The sequence below is a fragment of the Phacochoerus africanus genome, chromosome 15 (assembly GCF_016906955.1).
Source record: "Phacochoerus africanus isolate WHEZ1 chromosome 15, ROS_Pafr_v1, whole genome shotgun sequence".
NCBI lineage: Eukaryota > Metazoa > Chordata > Mammalia > Artiodactyla > Suidae > Phacochoerus > Phacochoerus africanus.
The window spans coordinates 137,718,645-137,724,502 of NC_062558.1; the positions used below are offsets into that span (position 1 = coordinate 137,718,645).

Below are 5,858 nucleotides of genomic sequence, written 5' to 3' on the forward strand. Positions count from 1 at the left end.
CATCCTTCAGAAAAAGATTAAAGAGCTTTGACAATGATAATTGCTGTTAATATCACTCTGGACACAGTTTGACTGATGGATGAGTTTAGAAAATTTGCTTCTGAAACAACATGAGAAACAACTTACAGAGGTGACCGCAGGGCCAGAGATGGCCTCTGTGGGACCGGACGGGAGCTCCTCAGCCAAGCCAGTGCCGTCCACGCGTGGGGCCCGCCGCCTCCCGGGGCAGGGCCGTGCCAGTGCTGCAGAGCTCCGTCCTGGGCCATGTGGGGACCCTGAAGGACATTGCAAGGCCCTGTCCCCAGCTCGGGGCGAGACACTCCTGCGGCCTGGGGTGAGCGCCAGCAGCTCCCCGCTCTGATTCTCCTGTTCCCGTTTACATGCTCACGCTCCCTGGTGGCTGGTCCTTGGCAGGTTTCCCAAGATATCAAATTCCAGGCGAGAAAGTACACAGGTCATGTGTAAGGACTCCACAGAACTTAGTTGGAAACGACTTTTGTCAGGTGTCTGCAAAACAGCTCCGCCTTCAGCCACAAGTGAATCAGGCAGATGTAGAGCAGTGGACGCACCGGCCTGGGGCCCACGTGGCCTCCGCGACGCCTCAGGTCACCTTGAGCAGGTCACGCGGCGTGGTGGGGCCCAGGCTTCTCATGCCACGCATCAGGGCCCTGGATGAGCTGGGCCAGGCCCCCTCCAGGTCGGAGAGGGGGGCATTCAGTTCCCAGCCATCAGTCCCAAGCTGCCGCCATCCGCCCCTGGGACTCGGAAGGCTGGGCCCCACTTAAACCCCTTTGGCAGGAGCGTGTAGCTGTAAACCTGCCTTTAGTTTGCTTTGCAACTTGCTCTGACTTGTTTCTAATCCTAGACACAGGTGCACGGAGCGTGTTAGAAGAGTGCCGATCACGTCGGAAGGTGGCAACGCTCTCTGTGCTGGCGGCAGCGGCTTATTGAGCAGGTTGGTGGGACCCGGAGGTGTCAGCTGGCTGTGGTGGGGGACATGTCTCACATGTGCATGTGGACAGGTGCCCTGGCTGTGGCGGAGGAGGGGGGGCGGCCCTGGGGGATCCTGGTTGGAGATGGCCTTGTGGGCCCGTGTCTGGAGGGGCTGGGTTCGGAGCCTGGGTCTGCTCATCAGTGCAATGGGGGCAGCCGTTCCGGTCTGGCAAGGAGCAGTCAACACGGTAAAAGATGTTACATACGCATTGCAAACATCCGCAGCACGCTGGGGCACTAAGGCTACGCGAGCATCAGATGGTAGGACAAGCTGTGGCTCATCCTCTTCCCCTGCTCACGGCCTCTTCCTTGCACTGGGGGCAAGGTCAAGTTTCTGATTTCAAGTGCTGCGTGAACGGGTTCTCCTGGCCGACTGGAGCCTGGAGATGGGAGCTGGTCTGCGGAGGGCAAAGGCACCTTACGAGACGGTGGAGGGGACGGTGAGGGGGCAGCAGTGGTGGTTGGGGGGGCAGTGGGGAGGCAGATGTGGCCCCACCTCCTGGACATTTAATCTGGGGGACCATCTGGGCGCGGCACTTGTTTGGCGGGTTTAACACAGGATGGTTGCAAGCTCAGACAGTGCCAGGAACAGGACGAGCCCCCGCTTGATCGGGGTGGCCCAGGTCGGGGCTGACCTTCCAGCAGGGCGTGGTTGCCTGGGGACATGGCTCCACGGCAGCAGTGGTGTCCTTGTGAGGGACTTTGTGTGCGTGGCTCTCTTGGGGCAGGGACGGTGCTGGGGCTGCTGGTTACATGGGGACACAGGTGCTGCTCTGAGGGGCATTTCATCCAGTGCGGCTCTTTCTGGAAATGGGGGCCCCCAGGGCCGCATCAGCCCCATCCTCTCAGCATTTCCTGGGAGGAGCACAGGCCTGTGTCCCTGTGGGCAGAGCATCACCCACCCACCTGGTGGTACAGCCGCCTTGTGTCCCCTGCCCCGCCTGCACAGGGTCTGTTGTAGCAGCTGGGTTTTTCCAGCAGTTGTGCTGAGCTACGAATGAGACACCATGAAATGCATGCATTTTCAGTTTCCACGTCAGGGATTTTTAGTGGATTTATCAGGTTGTGCAACCATCATCACAATCCAACATTTAGGACTTTCCATCCACCCCAGAAGAGCCCTCGGGCGGCTTGGCAGTCCCTCCCGCTCCCACCCCAGCCCCAGGCACACCCTCATCTGCTTCCTGTCTCCATGGGTTTGTCTTTTCTGGACATTTCCCATCCGTGGAGTCAGGCAGTGCGCGGTGTGTTTCAGCAGCCGCGTGGATCACTCTCCCGCTTGGTTCCTGGCAGGAGACCACTTGTATCTGTGGTTGGAGGGTATCTGGGGTCGGGGGAGAGCCGCCCCTGCCCAGGCGGCTGTGGCCACACGCGGGCCTCCCTCGGCCCCTCCCAGCCCCCTCCTCCCACCTGTCATCTCTGGACCCTCTGCTCCCTCTCTGCTCTCCATCTCGCCACTTAGAACAAGAGCGATGCTTCTGTCTGGTGATGCCCGGCGTCTGCCCCACATCATCGGTGAGTTGGTGGCCTTCCCTTGGTGGACAGGCTCTGATGTGGCCCTGCCATCCCTGGCCCCACCATCCCTGGCCCCAGGGCCCTGCAGTGTGGGTGGGGGGCTGTGGCTTCCTTCCAACCCCAGACTGCAGCCAAGGTGATGGGAAGGTGGTGACACCACGGTTCTGGGACCTAAGGTTGTAACGCCAATCTTCCGGAACTTCTGTCACCCCATTGGCTGGGAGGAATCGAGAGGTTCTGTGGGGGTCCTTGCATGATGCATTCCTAGGGGCGCTTCCAGAAATGATGGGCAGCCTCCTGAAACCCCGTTTTCCAGCCCCAAGGAGCTGAATCCTGCCAAGGATTCAATCCAACCAACAAGGAAGCTGGTGGTTCCCCAGTCACACCACCAGATGAGAACTCCTTGCCTGCAGCCTCCTGGGGCCCAGGCAGCTTAACTGCTGGGTCTGGACTCGTGACCCACTGAAACTGTGAGAGAGTAAAGGTGTGTATTTTTAAGCTGCTGGTTTTACGGGGATGTGGTATATATCATAGGGATAGAAAACGAAGCACTTCCGGCGTGAGGCAGGGTCTCAGAGTCAACCTTCCTGCTTCTCCAGCCCCCCTCCCCCCACCTCCCCTGACTCCACTGCGCTGCCTCGAGGTAGGCCTCACATCTTATCTCTGGACTGTTGCAATGGCCTCCCACCCACCTCCCTGTCGAGGGTCTTTATGGGAAGCAGGACTGGCTCCGGCAGGCCCCCGTGTGGCACCACAGAACCTCCAACATCCTTCTCAGACCTTCTCTTGGGTCCTTCCCGCCCACATCCCCACCTTCTGGCCACACGGAAAAACGTGGCCCTGCTTGGACATTCCGGGTCTGTCCCCTCCTCTGTGGCTTTGCACCTGCTCTTCTCCCTTCACGGAATGAGTTTCCATTTCTTCTTGGCCTGAAAAACTCTTCTTCATTCTTTAAAACCCAAGTCTGGTATCGCCTTTTTTTGGGGGGGAGGGGCGGATAATTTTCCATGGACTCCCCAGACAAAAGGAAGTGCTCTTTATCTGACACGCTGCCTCCCTGGGCTCACTGGTCATCACGTTGTATTTCAGTCTTTGTCCCCAAGTACCTCCAACATAGTACGGATTTGGACTTGGACTGATTGTCCCCTAACTGACCTGCGGTGTTTAATGTACATCTTTAGGACGAATAGTTGATCGCCTACTTGAATCACTGGCTGACCACGTCCACGCATGAGCCAGAAGCTTCAGCTCTGGCATCCTATGTTGGGTGTCTTAAGGCTCCTTGAGCTCCAGGGTGTTGGGTGGGTGGGTCTGGTGAGATGGTGCAAAGGGTGAGGTGGATTCCAAATTGTGCGCTATACCCTGGACAGTTCTGCAGATCTGAACGCCATAGGTACCATCCTACTGAAGGTCTCTCCTGAGCTGGACACCTGCTGCCCTGCTGCTCCATCCCCCGCCACCGCTCAGTGGTCCCAACACATGGAGACGGAGCTGCTAGAGGTCTCGAACCGTGTATAAAGGCTCTGAGAGATGGAGGACCTTCCCCCAGTTATCACTGCGATTAAAGTTCCTCCCCCTTGCCCCAGGGAACCCCTTCTTCACTGCTGTCTGTCTCTCCCTGCTGCTCTGCCATGAGATGTGCATTTTCCTATTTATCTGCTTGTTTTCTGTCTCCCCAGGGAGACGGTGAGCCAAGAGAGCTGGGGTCTGTCTGTCTGTTCGTGTCTGCCATTCCGGTGTCTTTGATATCCTCGGGGCTCAGGGCAGAGGGTCAAATGAAGAGGAGGGAGCAGCACAGCCCCCCTGGTCCAGCCCTGGCTGCATCAAGGCTGCCCCCCTCTGTGACCTTCCTTCCCCTTAGGATAAATAAAATAATCCTTGCCCCCCAGAAAACAGTCATTATCTGTTCATCCCAGAGTAAGGATTTAAAGAGAGCCCCCCTCTTTCTTTATAGATTACATATAACTCCAGCCTAAACTCTAACTCTAGCCCTAACCCCAAAGTCTGAAAGGTGTAATGTGAATTCTCCCTTCTGTAGTATTTTTCCTTTAGACAATCATTTCAGTGTCTCTTCGTATATAAAACAATTAGAAATGCTTAGACCATGAGTAAGCTCCTCTTGGGTGGGTTACAATTTTAGGGACTTAGAGCTTTAAAAGGGGGAGGGTCAAAATGGTCTGAGAGCCAGGTGGTGTTGCAGTGCTGGGAGGGGCCTGGCGCTGACGGGTGTCGCACCATAATCTCCTACGTGGGTCATGACCTTGGGCCGACTCATTCCCGTGTGGTGCTGGATACGGGTGGGCTTGACTGTTTCTATCAGTTTCTGGTCCTTTGCAGAGGGAAGACAAAACCCCCTCCCGTCACTGCTACTGGGGCTTGTTAAGCCACGGCCTGGGGGGCCAGCCGATGAGTGGGAGAAGTGGCCAGCAGCCTCGGCAGTCACGGGGCAAGGACAGCCTGTGGCTACTGGGGCTCGGGGCTGGCCGTGCCTCATGGAGGAGTCACCTTGCTGGAAATATACAAGCCGGTCACGTCTGCATCCCAGAACCGGCTGAAGTCTGCCTGGCTTGGTATTTGGGGAGGCGATCAATGACACGTAGGACCTAAACTTGGCCCACGTGTACCTCGAGGGTCTCAGGGTCCACGTTTTTCCAGGTGATTGTTTTCTATCAGCGCGTCAGTGGCGGAGAAGGGAAATGGCACGCCCAGGCCTGCTAGGGAACCCGGGTGGATAAGGCAGCCTCTTCTAGGTCAGCACTCTCTGTGTCCTGTGTGGCCCTAGGAAAATAACACGGATCCTCTGTGGCCACCTGCTTACCCTAAAGGCCACCCCTCACTTGGGCTTTTGTTCTCTTTTCATCAATGAACTACCCCACCCCCTCCAGTGGTGAGGTGAGGACTTTCTGGGGAGAATCAGGACCAGAGGCTGCATCCCGTCGGCTCAAGGAGAGAAGCTGGCATAGCCTGTGCCAGCCTGCAGGGTGCACGTCCACTCCAGGGGCTGCGAGGGAGTGATACCAAGCACCGGATCCCGATCAGTGCTGCTCTCCAGGAGCTGCCGCCCGAGCCAGCTGTGGCACAGGAGACCCAAGCAGTCACGTGGCCGGGCAGAGCCCTCTCCTTGGCAGGCATGGCAGGGGCACAGCCAACCCTTGAGAAGTGGAGTCCAGAATGACCAGCCCTTGCGCTCTTGAGATGGCCAGGTCCTGCCTCTGCTGAGCGAAAGAGACGCCTCCCTCGGGCGTCTTTCCAGGAAGGCAGGTCCAGGCGCAAAAGCACGAGGGGATTAGAGGCTCCCAAAGGGTCTTCCTGCACGGCCTGCTCCTCACTGCTCTGCCCAGTGGGGGCCA

General features: G+C 57.7%; 1 long non-coding RNA gene across 1 annotated transcript; it reads left to right on the forward strand.

Annotated features, from left to right (window-relative positions):
• Positions 1–550: 550 nt before the first annotated feature.
• Positions 551–3,194, forward strand: LOC125116152 (uncharacterized). Its single transcript, XR_007132258.1, has 3 exons — positions 551–955; positions 2,456–2,508; positions 2,825–3,194. It is a non-coding gene; the product is annotated as an uncharacterized LOC125116152 (long non-coding RNA).
• The last annotated feature ends 2,664 nt before the right edge of the window (positions 3,195–5,858 follow it).